This window comes from Melospiza melodia (assembly GCF_035770615.1).
Source record: "Melospiza melodia melodia isolate bMelMel2 chromosome 10 unlocalized genomic scaffold, bMelMel2.pri SUPER_10_unloc_1, whole genome shotgun sequence".
In the NCBI taxonomy this organism is placed as follows: domain Eukaryota; kingdom Metazoa; phylum Chordata; class Aves; order Passeriformes; family Passerellidae; genus Melospiza; species Melospiza melodia.
In genome coordinates this window covers 1,139,205-1,152,775 of record NW_026948501.1, presented here as the reverse complement: position 1 = coordinate 1,152,775, position 13,571 = coordinate 1,139,205, and the positions used below count along the sequence as shown (strand labels likewise).

The 13,571-nt window shown below is 50.0% G+C and overlaps 1 protein-coding gene across 2 annotated transcripts in view; it reads right to left on the bottom strand.

Moving 5' to 3' along the window:
* The window catches only part of PHF2 (PHD finger protein 2), a 55,673-nt gene that overhangs the window by 39,540 nt on the left and 2,562 nt on the right, over positions 1 to 13,571 (bottom strand). The gene's annotated exons all lie outside the window — the stretch shown is intronic.

Genomic DNA, 13,571 nt, shown 5'->3' with positions numbered 1-13,571 from the left:
TTTAGAATGAATTACATTTTCCAACAAGCTCTTCTCACTGAGGGAATGTACAGAGCAAGGAAAAACACCCTGCTGCAGAAGTGAAGCCCACTCTGAATCCTGATCCCTACTGCTGGCAGATGACTCTCTCATGAAACACACGTGGTTGAAAAGTGCTGGATGAGACTCTTTTCCCACTAATTATTTTATGTCAACTCAAAATTCTATTCAGCCTGCTGTCATGTAATTGAAAATAATTAAAGACTTAGAGAGTGACCCCAACAATCCATCACACAATTCCAGCTGACTGCAATGCCTGTCATCCTCAATGACCTCAGAGGCAACACCTTGAAGAGGTGAACACCTTCACCACTGACTGGGGAGAATGTCCCATGCCCTTTTTTGCACAGGAACATATCATCTCCTGCCCTATCCCCTGGCAGTGCCAGCCCCATCCCCTGGCACGTGGAAGACCTGAGCTGGGCACAGACACCTGTGGAGCCACCGCTGTGCCAGGTGCTGCTGCTGCTGCTGCTGCTGAAAACTGGGCTCAGCCTGTCCAGCAGAGAACCTGCTCAGCCCTGTGTGATTACAGCTGCCCTGGTGTTTGTTCTCCTGCTCAGCACTGGGTTTCCCAAAAGCAGATGGGAAATAACCCAAGAGGGAGGGAAACAGAGAAAGAGAGTGGTAAAAAGCAGGAATAAAACAAAACTGACGGAAAAAATTGCCAAGCCCAAATTAAAGGTCCAAAATTCTTGACCCAAAAGGTCAAGAAGTCCATTAAACAAACGGAACAAAAATATCTCTCCTCTCAAAATCATTCTGTTATGTTTCATTTATTCCTTGTGTAACTTCACTCAAAGAAGTGGCACTGGTCCACAACAGAAATCTGGGCACATGCAAAACTGAGCAAGAAGGGCTCCCAGCCTGGGAGCAGGGCAGGTGACAGAGCAGATGACACCACTGTGCAGGCCAGGGCATCCCATCCGGGCCCTGAGGTGCTGCAGGAGCTCCCGGCCAGGGCTGAGCCAACAGGCTGCAGGTGTGAGAAGTGAACTGGTCTGCACATGCCTTGTCTCTGCTGCTTTCTTGCTCTCTCCCACTCCTTTCACCAGCCACCCTCTGTTCTCTGTGTGCGGTTTCTATTTCATCTTCAACTGACACGCAGGTGTCAGCCAGAGCCACAGAGGCAGCAGAGCTGACACCCATCCCACTCAGGGTGACACCATCCACACAGCTCGGCTCTGCTGCCCCACAGCTCCTCAGGGCTGCACCTGAGCACACACTGCACTGGGCAGAGCTCAGAAACAAAGCAGTGAGCAGCAGGCAGCACAGAGCCCAGCTCAGCCACAGTGGGCAGCAGGCAGCACTCACCCCAGGTCAGCCACAGTGAGCAGCAGCAGGCAGCACACACCCCAGGTCAGCCACAGCAGGGGCAGCGCAGGGCCCTGCCCACAGCTCATCTCCCCAGCCCGAGGCACTCAGCCCCGGGACCAACACAGCAGCCCCTGCACCCGTGGCCCACACAGGACCCCTGGCCCAGCAGAATGACAGAATCACAGAATCACTGACACTGGAAAAGGATCTGAAGGACAGGGAGTGCAACCGTTCCCCAGCATTGCCAGTGCCACCACCGATCCATGTCCCCAAAGCCTTTCTGCTCCACGCCAAGGGAAGCAGCAGCTCCACACCCTGATGGAGCCCACAGCACTGGTTGCCAGTTTGCTCCATGGACTAGCCTGACACTCACAAGCTCCATCTCCTCAGGCTGCCATCCCCACAGGACACCCCCAACCAGAGCCTCTGCCAGCAGAGTCACCTCTCCCATGGGGCTTCCCCATGGCTGAGATCTACACACAAATGGGGTGCACACCAAGGTTCTGCTGCCGAGGTCACTGAGAGCTCTACAGAGCCAAGGGCACTTGCAAGGGGAGTCCTGCCCTGGGGCTCTGCCCAGGTGCAAACGCTGTGCCAGGTTTGTGGCCACGCACTGGAAAGTGGGCTCATGCACAAAACTGCCCTTTACCCTTCCTGCCTCCGGCTCCCAGCTCATCCCAGTCTGCACAGACAACTCTCCACACCCCTAAAAACCTCCTTTTCTATCTCCAAACATACTGCAAAACTTCTCTATGGAATTAGTGCTTGGGTTGATCAAATAAATCCTCGTTTATCTGCTGCACATAATTGGGGGCTGGAGTGATGGAGCGGATTCTCTCACACACACTGAGGCAAGCACAGCAGGAAACAAAAGATCCCAGGAATGGACTGATTTTCATGAGCACTTCCGAAGCCACAGGCTGTATTCTGCCCAGTGCAGAAGGGAGTAGGGAAGAGAATTGTCTCAGGGAAAATAATCCTTGAATTATTGTATGACCAACAAAACTCTGTGATATTGGTGTCTCAGCACTCCTTCCGCAGGCAATGTGTCACCTCAGCTGTTGCCCACTGCTCCACGAGAGCTCCAGGAGGGAACAGCCCCCGTCAGACCAGCCTTGCACAAACCCAGCACAATTCATCCTCCACAGAGAAGTGCTGGAATCCAGGCTTCATGTGTTTCCACTCACAGGGCACCTTCTTCCCAAGCACGGGTCAAACTACTTTACAAAAATATCTACTATTAGCATGTGCCTTTTGTTCCTCAGCAAAAACCAACCAGTGGCATTGTATAAAAGAAATATCACCCACCCTGGAAAAAAAGAAATCAACCAAACAGAAATAAATGAAGTTTCTAGATTGCAGCAACCTGCACCTACTGCACAGCCCAAGTCTTTGCCAGCATCACACTGTTATGTGGCCTAACTAGAACCTGTGCATGCCAGCAACAAATCTGTTATTCAGAGCTGCAATTCAGAACCCCCAAAATCAGCCAGGGCTCACTGCTCAGTTCCTTGAGACCCTACAGAATGAGGTCTCAGTTTCAAGTTTCAGTACAACACATCACACATGAAGAGGGTGGACGCTGCCAGCTCTCTAACCAGGATGTATCAGAACCCGAGAGACCAACAGAGCCAACTCCCAAGGCAGACTGGCCACGGCAGAGTGAGCCCTGGCAGCCACAGCCCAGCGTGGCAGCACTGCCAGTGACACTGGATTCAACCTCAGCCTTTCTCTGCTGGCCCAAGCATCTGAAGATTATAAGCATCTCTATCAGGAATGGCACCCCACAAGTGGCAAGGCAGGCAGGCCACCTTCCTGGGAGAGCCCCACAGCAGAGGGAACCCCAAAAGCTGGGCTAAACCTAAGCCCTGAGGAGCAGCAGCCAGGATCAGCTGTGCTGCAGTGCAAACCTGTGTTTACCAAGCACTGCTCGGTAAAACATTCTTTATGCTCTGCCCTCTGCAGTTCCAGGAATTACCTTTAAAAATGAGCACATACACTCCAGGAAATCGGCCTGCAAACCCTTACACACTCACTGCAGCCTTGCCCTGACCCTGCTGTTCCACTTCTCCCTCCAACAGGAACATTACTGCAAATAAATGCCACTGCTGGAACATCAGCTGTGCAGGACACACAACTCAGCAAACCCCTGTAACACCGGCCCGTTACAGACCCACACCTGCAACCAACGCTTCCCTCTGGAATTCCTGATTTTGTGACTTGTCCTCCAAAAGCCACAACACTCTGAGCAGCACCACTCCTTGGCTTTCATGTTCCCCCTCACTCCTCCTGAGCATCTGCTCCCCCTGCGTGTCACATCCACACCACACGTACAGCAGGAGCAGGCTGGACATGGGCAGTGTCCGACTAAATGGCAGATAAATGCAAATAAAATAAACACCAGCAAAGCCACAGACATCGCTGACTTTGTACGGCAACACCTACCTGTACCTGTGTATTTACACATCCATGTATGTATTGATACACATTAATACAAATCTGAGTACTGTGTGTGTTTGATTTGCTTTAATTGTGACACCCATTTATATAACTTACTTTTAAATCTGAGGTAACTTATCACTGTAATTTGCATAAGCATGCTCAGATCTTGCTAAAAACACTGATCAATGGTTGGTTGTCCTTTTCAGTCACAGGACCATTTTGATGTATTCTTTATAGATACATATAAGTATATAAACACATGGCAATCCTGACAGTACCCCAAAGTTATCTTTTCATGCTTTGTTTTGCATGGCAAACACTCTGAACCAACTGCAACGCTCACAGGGGAAGCTCCAAAATGAGCAGATAGTACAACAAGGAGGGAGAAGGAACAGGAATGGTTTTCACTGTCATATTTACAAAGAACTTACTATATTAAACCCAACAACCACACAATTAAAGAATGATAAATTATTAACAGAACCTTCAAACCATTCTTGGCTGTTCCTTTTGTTGACACACATAACCCGCTCTTGTACCTTAATTTCATTTCAGCACTTCAACTACATTTCCAAAAGATTAACATCAAATTTCAAATGACCCAATTACAGCTTTATCACATTTTATTCCTATTTCAAGATGCAAACTGGCCTTGTACGCCCATGCTGTGCTCTGTGTGCTCCTCCCATGCCATTCTGCACCATCACCAACCCAGGTGACAGCAAAGGGTCCCCTGCCCACGGCGTGCTCAGCACTGCCCCATGTGAACTCAGCCATGGTGGGGATGGTCCATGGGGATGGCATGTGTGTGTGGGAGTGAGGGACAACATCCTCGATAGAGAGAAACAAAGAGAACCTGTGTGGTTAGAAAGAAAACCATGGCAGCAACAGCCACAAATCACATGAGTGTCCTTGGATAAGGCATTCAGACTGGGCACTGGGCTGGTATGAAATGATGGACTTGTAAGGATTTGCTCCACCTGGTCACTGACAGGGAAACCCCAACAGATTTCTTTACCAGCCAGGATTTTGCACTGTGGAGGAGCAGCGACAGCTCAGGATAAACACCCAGTGCCACCCAGTGCCACTGGCAGTGAGTTGGCAGTGGAGATTGCTGGTTGTTCTGCTGATGTAAAGTGCTCTTGTCTTCAGCTGATTCAGACATCTGCACATCAATGCACCCCGGCGGGAACACGGCGAGGTTTAAGGTCCCTCCCAGTGCAAATCATTCTGGGATTCTGGGATTCTGTGGGAAATCATAAATTTCCTCTTTTTCTCCAGATACTCTTCTTGCCTTTTTACAAACACCACATGAAGTGCTAATATTCTTTCACTGCTTGTGACTTATCAACACAAAATTAGAGTTCTGCCCTGCTCTTCTCAAAGGAAAAACCTTACCCGACTGAACCCTTCCAGCCCATGCAGGATGTGCTCCATAAGACACTCCTTAAAAGCCCTCCACAAGACATCCTTCCTTTAAAAAATGGTTGTGGCATTTTCTGTGACATTTCTGTCCCACAGAAGCCCTGTGGCATGAGCAGGACCTGGAATGCCAGCAGGCCAGTGCCACTGAGCCTCCCCATCAGCATGGTTTGCAGTTCAAGCAATCAGTTCTGCTCTGAGAGGGATTTCAGAGCTCAAAGAATGCAAAGGAACACAAAATTCAGAAGGAACCATGCAAAGGCTGGCAGGTGGAGGCCGTGACTGCAGGCAGCCAGACAGGCTCTGCTCCCACTCACTGTGAGATTCCAGGTAAGTGCTCTTCAGAAACACCTCCTTGACACACGTTTTCCTTCCTCAAACCATTCACCAGCTCTCACACCACAAAAAAGAAGAAATAATTATTCTGAAGATCATTTGTGAGTGCTTTGTATCTGAAAAACTTCCTTGCAACAAAGCATAAAACAACAGTTTTTCTTGTTCTAAATAAAAAGTCCCAAGCAACCAAAAAACCTCCAACTAAACAACAAAACATGCCCACCCTCCCTGCAGAAATCCTTCTGGGAAAAAGCTTAGGTCTGAGAACTTAAAAACATGAAGGCTTGGCTCATTGTTGAACACTACAGGCGGCAGCAGCCCTGACTGCAAGTGACATGTTGAATGGATCGTCCCCTACAGCCCCTTGCTTTGGAAGCATGAGGAACAACCCCAGCTCCAGCTCATTCCAGCCCTTTGGGTACTTTTCGAGTAGGACTGTAACTGAATTCCAGCACCTACTTCAGTTCAGCAATTTTTAAATGGAAAAATTTAGCAGTATGGTACAAAGGGACTTTGATGTATACTTTTGAATCTGAGGTAACTGAGGTAGCAGCCAACAGCAGCTGAGGGCAGCCCCAGATGGTGCCTGGCAGCAGAAGGCTCTGCCCAGCACCACCCTGGGTGCAGGACTGCTCCTCACACCACCACCTCACTCACAGCACACATTTCCTGACCTGCTCCCCTCTCCATGCAGTCTGCAAACGCCGCAAGTGAACCTGAAACATGAACTCCCACTTGTCAGTAACTCCCAGAGCATCCCTCAGGGGCAGTGGGCTGTGTCCTGCCTGCAGAGCAATGTCCCCACCTTCCCTGTGAGCTGCTCATGGGGAGCAGGAACAGCGCAGGAGGAGCACACAGGTGATCACACCCAAACCCCCAGGGCACCTGGGATTTAAGGTGTTCCTCCGTGGGGCTGAGCAGGAATCACTGCTGTGCAGCCAGCCTCAGCACTCTGCCTTTCACAGGAGGTGTTTGGGCACAATTGTCCTGTTCTCTGGCCAATCTGGTGCAACGTCAAAAAGAGGGTAAAACTTGATAGAACTGGAAAATGCCACAGGCACTGACAGTGCTGCAGGAGAATGGTCCTGCAAAGCCTGGCGGGGCCCAGGAGCGGGGCTGGGGTGTCTCTGAAAGCATTTGCTCAGTTCCTAACAGTCCTGTGCAAGTCTGTGTCCAAAGAACAAAGGAAAAAAATGTATCTGAGTCCTTGTGAGCCCTCTCCATCCATTTCCAGCAAAGTGTCCTGACACACTGTGCCTCTGCCTCTGTGCTCCAGTCTGTGATTTACAAGCAGCATCAGGAATAGTAACAGTTTCTCACCCGCAGCTGCATTTCTCCCCTCTGGTATTGCTCATAGTCTCCTGCAGTTTCACTCCCACACCTTCCAGCCATGCTTGATTCCTAAGGACATTGCTGCATCCATGGGCAGACACCCATTCCTTCCACAGCACCTGGAGCTGGGGCTGTGCAGCAGGGCCAGATGAGCACGGGGTGAGAGGCTGTGCTGGGGAGGCTGGGACTGAGGGCTGGGGAGCAGCGTGATGCTGCTGGGCTGGGATGCAGCCTGTGCAGGAGGGATGTGCTGCTCTGGGCTGAGATGCAGCCTGTGCAGGAGGGATGTGCTGCTCTGGGCTGAGAGTGCAGCCTGTGCAGGAGGGATGTGCTGCTCTGGGCTGAGATGCAGCCTGTGCAGGAGGGATGTGCTGCCTGTGCAGGAGGGATGTGCTGCCTGTGCAGGAGGGATGTGCTGCCTGTGCTGAGGTGCAGCCTGTGCAGGAGGGATGTGCTGCTGCCTGTGCTGAGGTGCTGCCTGCTCCCATGAGTGCTGGAAGGACAGAGCTGTGGGCAGGCATCCCTCAGCAGGAGCTGCTGTGCAGCCACCGCAGGCGCCTTGCGATTCCACCAGGCTGAACTTTGTCACTGTCCCGTGCAATAGTCTAAAAATTTCTTAGACTAATAAACTAATAAACATTGGGACAAATCATAAGTGGATGTGTTGCCTTTCCCTCAAGAGCAGCTGTGCTTTCATTTGGCCAATGTGTTTGTCCTGATGCAAAAGAGTTGGTGGATAAGAGTTCCAAATACTGCCAAGAACCACTTTGGCAGTAAAAGCTGTGAATTCATAGGATCTTCTCAGAACACATTCGAGTGTTTTAAGACCTCCTCAGCCATCTCAACAAGAGCAAAACCACCTCTTTTAGAACAAGCCCCACATTCACCTGTAAGGAAAGAGCATCCTCACCTTTTCCAACCCTCCACCCACCTTTTCACCTTCCAGTGGGAGTTTCACTGAGAGGCAATGCCAGAGCAGGAATTAGTCGAGTCTTTGGGATGATGAATCCCTTATCAACACCTCAGTGCTCCAAGGCAGGAGCAGGGATGAGAGAAGAGGGTCAGAGGGGGCTCCTGCCCTCCCAGCCTCGGCACCTGGGCTCTCTTGTGGCTGCTGCTGGCACCTCTGTGACTCGGATTCCTGAAGTGACCATGGAACAAAACACTCAGCAGCCCCACGTGTTTGCCATTCTTCACTCAATGACTCCTCATTCAGGTATCAGGCGGACAGCTTTTTTTAAATTCTTTTTTTTCTTTCTTCAATTCCCTGGGAAACATTTCTGGGGTGTGAAGGAGCTCATCTGCTGCTCACACACTGTCCCCATGGCCTGTAAGGAGCTGGGGGTTCCAGAGGTCCTGCCTGCTCCTGGCCAATAAACTGCTCCTTCTGGCTAAATGAGAGTACACTAGAGAGCCTCCACATTCCTTAGTAACTGCTGCAATCAGTGCGAGGGTATTCAGTGATCAGAATGGAGAGGAAACCCCAGGTGGACAGGATGGTGATCAGGAGACACCGTCCCTGTTAACACTCGAGCCCAGCAGCAACAGCACTGCACCTCCTTTTGCCCACCTGCCCCAAGCCAGGCCTTGCTGAGAGGCTCCATAAGGACATTAAATCTCACTTACAACCTGGCTGTGGGGACTGTGCTCCTGCACAATGATCCTGGGCTGTTCTCTGTGCTGCTGCTGCCACAAGGGACACAGCACATATGGCACAGGAACAGCATTCCAGCCAATTTCCACATTTCCATTCCCTTCCATTGAGATGCTAACAGCAAAAATGGAGGTTTAATAAAAAATCACAGCTACTGATATCTAGCAGAAATATTTCACTTCTTTTTTTACTTGTTACATCCTTCCAGTCTGCCAGATGAGGCAGTTGCTGTTTCTGAGAGTAAATGTACTGTGTATTTTGCAAAAAGAGGAAAACACGATGAAATCCATGAGCAATTCCATAAAAACAATAAGGCAGCTCTCACAAAGTTCCAGATTACTGGGTTGACAATTGCAAACAGGAAATTTAAAAATATCTTTGTTTCTGCAATTCTGGTTTATTTTTTCCTGTCAAAATACACTATTGCTTAACTTTCTGCTTGTCTTGACTACTTGCTAAAACAAATGGATGAAGCACTAAAAACTGCTGAATATCCCAGGAGAAGTCTATCCTGGTTGGCTGGGAAGCACAATTACACGCAGGGAAACTCAGCACCCCCACTCCTGCTCTGCCTGCAGGCACAGGACTGAGCCCTCACCTGGAGGAGCAGCAGCCATCAGGTTTGGGGACGTGCCTGAGAGGAAAAGAAGGAGCTCCTCCATGGGCTGCAGGCTGTCAGCCTCTTCCAAAGGCCCAGGAGAGTGCAACAAGGAGGGACTTGCACATCCCTGCATGTCCTGGGCTGTGGTCCCAGGGCTGAAGAGCACCAAGCACCAGAACAAAGCAGGAGGTCATGTGTGGGGGCCTGAATATATGTATTGTTATGGAGAGAGTCCTTGTAAGATCTGTGGGTCCTAGTCACTCCAGACGAGCTACAGCTGTGAAGTCCTTAGCTCGTGAAGGTAACTGGAATAAATAGGAGTGGGTGGAGAGCCCAGGAGGAGCTCCAGAGAGGACACAAAGGACTGTGCTGCAGAGAAGAACAGCTTGGTACAGTGTGGGACCTGAGAAATATGGAATACAACAAGAATACGACAACTGGTGACCCCGGCGTGATGAAGAACATTCAGCCAAACATTGAAAGAAGGTATGGAACCCCTTGACATCACAGAAGATAGGACAGCTGAGAGCTGTGGCAGCCAGAGAGCTGGGACTTTAGAATATCATATGGCCTTTGAATTAAGGAGCTGTAACAGCAGAAAGCTGTAAGAATATGGCCTTTAAGGAAAAGAGCCTTGGAACATCTAGGGATTTGTATGTGTTCAAGACAGCTGAGAGCTGTGGCAGCCTGAGAGCTGGGACTGCATGTGTATTATAATTGTTAAAAGGGGGGGAATGTGGGGCCTGAATATATGTATTGTTATGGAGAGAGTCCCTGTTAAGATCTATGTACTGTAAGATCTATGTATTAAATCAGTGGGTCCTCATGGAGAGAGTCCCTGTAAGATCTGTGTGTGGGTCCCAGTTACTCCAAGCAAGCCACAGTTGCACAGTCCTTAGCTGGGCAGCAGCTGCAGCTTGTGAAGGTAACTGGAATAAACAGGGGTGGGTCAGGAGCCCAGGAGGAGGCCCTGAGAGGACACACGAGGAACTGTGCTGCAGAGAAGAACAGCTTGGTACAGTACGGCACTTGAGAGATATGGAATACAACACGAATACAACACTCATGGAATCATGGAATGGTTTGGGTTGGGAAAGACCCTAAAATCATCAGGTGCAGCCATCCCCCCAGCATGGCCAAGTGCAGCACTAACCATGTCCCCAGTCTGAACTTCTCTTAAATCCATCCAGGGATGGTGACTCCACCACTGCCCTGGACAGTCTGTGCCAGGCATGAAAACCCCTTTGATGCAGAAATTTTCCCCGATATCCAACAGAAGCTTCCCCTGGCACAACCTGAAGCCATTTGCCTCAAGATGTTGCAGCCTGGTCACAGCACACTGCTGGAGACCGTGGTCCCCAGGACAGCCCTGCCCCTTCTGGGGGTGGGGAGATGCTCAGCCTTCACACAGGGTGGGGACCAACACCCCAGGAAAAATCTTCATGAGAGACCTGGTGAGATTGGCCAAACACATTATTGCCATTATATTGTATACCAGAGGGACTTGGATGCAACAGCCAAGTAACATCTAAAAATAGCCATGCATAAAGTTGTAAAATGGACTGTGAATAGGCTATTTTTTTTTTCAGATAAAGGAATTACTGGAAAGGAGTTACTATTGGTATCCATCAGCCAGTGTAAGATCTGATAATGCACACCCACGTTACAGAGTTATCAGTCACTGATAAGATGCATGACATGGTCACTATGAAAAACCCATGTGATTGCAAAGCATCAGCTCACCTGCAGCCCAAACAAACCTCCAGCACTGCTTCAGAGCACCTTTATAGGACACCCCCAATGCCACAAACCATGTTTCAATAAAATATTTTCAGAACAGTAGACCCACAGGCTGCCTTACAAGAGAGGGCTATGGGGGCAAGGAGAACACACTCCATTTTCAGTGTAAGTATATTACACTGCTACTACAAAATTTGTATTGGTCAGAAGGAAGGAAACACATTAAGGTAATATTAAAGATGGTGGCCTCTGAGTTTTGGAAAGCCTTACAGTGATTGTATAACACTTTTTCTCTTCACTGGTATCTCCCCATATGTAGTTACATCCCTTTGATAATTTTTGTCAAGACATCTTTACCCATTTCCTTTATTATGGAGGTATTCAGCACTAAGGAAAAAGTTCACCTTTGCTTGCAGAACTCATTTCTCTGTTGTGACATGGCTGATAATGCTGCCATCCCACTAATACTGAGCTCAACAGGTACCCAGGTGCCCACAGGGCTGCTCACATAACAGGGCACCTGCAGGCTTGGGCTGCTGGACAGAACTCATTAAACCACAGCATTTTGTCTTTTTTTAAATTAAACATGAGTTGCGTTTAATATTTCTAACATTTTATCCTTCCAGAGGTAAAAGCTGGGTAAGAACTTCTAGAATTAGAAGAATCTTTATATACAAAAATCTTCTGTGATCTATTCTGGCTCTGAGGCACCAGCAGGTTCATGCAGGCCTTTCCACACTACTGTCCACTCTTGGTATTACTTAGACTTGGATTTTCCAAAGCATTCTAGTACAGGCATTAGCATGGCTCGTTCATGATCCCTGTTGTGGGCAGGCCCCCAGAAAAACTGAGCCTGTCATTCACCCCAACTAACTCTCCAGGAAAAATTGAAATAACCTGAGATTTTTAGCTATTTGAAAGACTTACACACTTTGGTCCTATCTGAACTCAGCACATGAAAGGAAATCATTCTGGGCACAGCTTGATTAACCTCAGGGATTCCCTCTGCTGTGAGAAAACCAAAGCAAATAGCATTCTAGTTTTAGGATATCCTCATCTTCAAATTTTACCCAAATTTCCAAATTTGCCCATAGCTAGTGATAAGCCTGCGTAAAAGAGTGGAACTAGATGCTGCTGTGTAAAATCAGACCTGTTTTTGAAAGGGAAAATGCTGAATGCTCTGTTATGAGCATAAAATCTGCCCACACACCGAGTTTAGCTTTGCAGTGTAGCAGAGAAGAGCTTTTCTTAACCCAGCCACGTTCACTCTGCGTGCCAGGGCATCCTGAGTAACTCCCACCATCACTTTGGGCTGCTCTCACAACTGCACGAGCTGCTTTTGGGTAACTAAACCTTTTACTGAGTTATTGACCACTGCTAGGCCTGGAGCAAGAAGGTTCAAAGTTTAAATATACACGGGGTAATAAAATCCATACTTGTTATCTCATTTAGTGAGCACGATCCCACCCTACGGCACCAGGTGCGGGTTATAAGAACAGGTAACAAAATACTGCAGAGAAAATGAATAATTTACCTTCCCTCACCTCCAGCCGTAATGAGTAGCCCCGTACAGATTTCTCGTTGAACAAACCGGTACAAAAAGGCTTGCCTTGTCTGGGATACAGGGCTCTGTAACCTTGTAACGCAGTTTCCATTGCACATGAGGCACTTGGAGAGCTCTCACCATGCGCAGCTTTCCCCAGCCCCCAGAAGCTGCCCCCAGGGAGGGGGATTGGAGGGAGCCCCTGCACAGGCTCAGGAGCATGGACAGCACGGACAGCCAGCAGCAGCACCTGTGCAGCATCACCTGCAGCAGCACACCTGCAGCATCACCTGCAGCACATCACCTGCAGCAGCACCACCTGCAGCAGCACCACCTGTGCAGCATCACCTGCAGCAGCACACTTGCAGAACCACCTGCAGACCTGCAGCAGCACACCTGTGCAGCATCGCCTGTGCAGCATCGCCTGTGCAGCATCACCTGCAGCAGCACCACCTGCAGCACCACCTGCAGCACATCACCTGCAGCAGGAGCACACCTGCAAGCTGAGGAGAAGGCAGAGCTCCCCCCAGCACAGCGCCCCTGTCCCACGCCCCCTGTGCCCCAGCAGCTGCCCAGGGCCCTGTGGCACAGCTGGCATCAGTCCCTGCATCCAGCCAGGCCGACCCTTGAGGCAGCAGTGACCCGTGGCAGTGCTCAGTGTCGGCTTCCTCACACATCAGGACCTCTCCCTCTTCCTCCTCCTTCCCTGGCCCTCACAGAGCCAGTTCCCATGCCAAGCAGTGGGCACCCTGGCTGTCCCTGCTGCCTCAGACCTGCTGCCAGGCACAACAACACCAGGACCCCTCCTCAGGATGGGACCCAAGGGGACAGGAGCCAGCACGGGCGATGGAGGGGCCAGGACATCCCAGAGCACCAGCCTGGCTGCTCAGAGCCGAGCACTGAGGGGTGTGAGACCTCCCCAGCCCAAACAGCGACACCAGAGAGCACCTGACCCGGGACAAACAGCCCTGTGCCCACTGCGGCATCTCTGTCCTTTGCCTCTAAGATCATCCCTGGCCTTGCCAGACAGCTGGGAGCAGCTCAGGCAAACAGAGAGAACAGGAATCACCGAACCTCAGCTCCACAAGAAGTCACAGGGCTCCGTGAACACACCAGCAGCTCCAGGGCTCCGCACACTTCAGCGC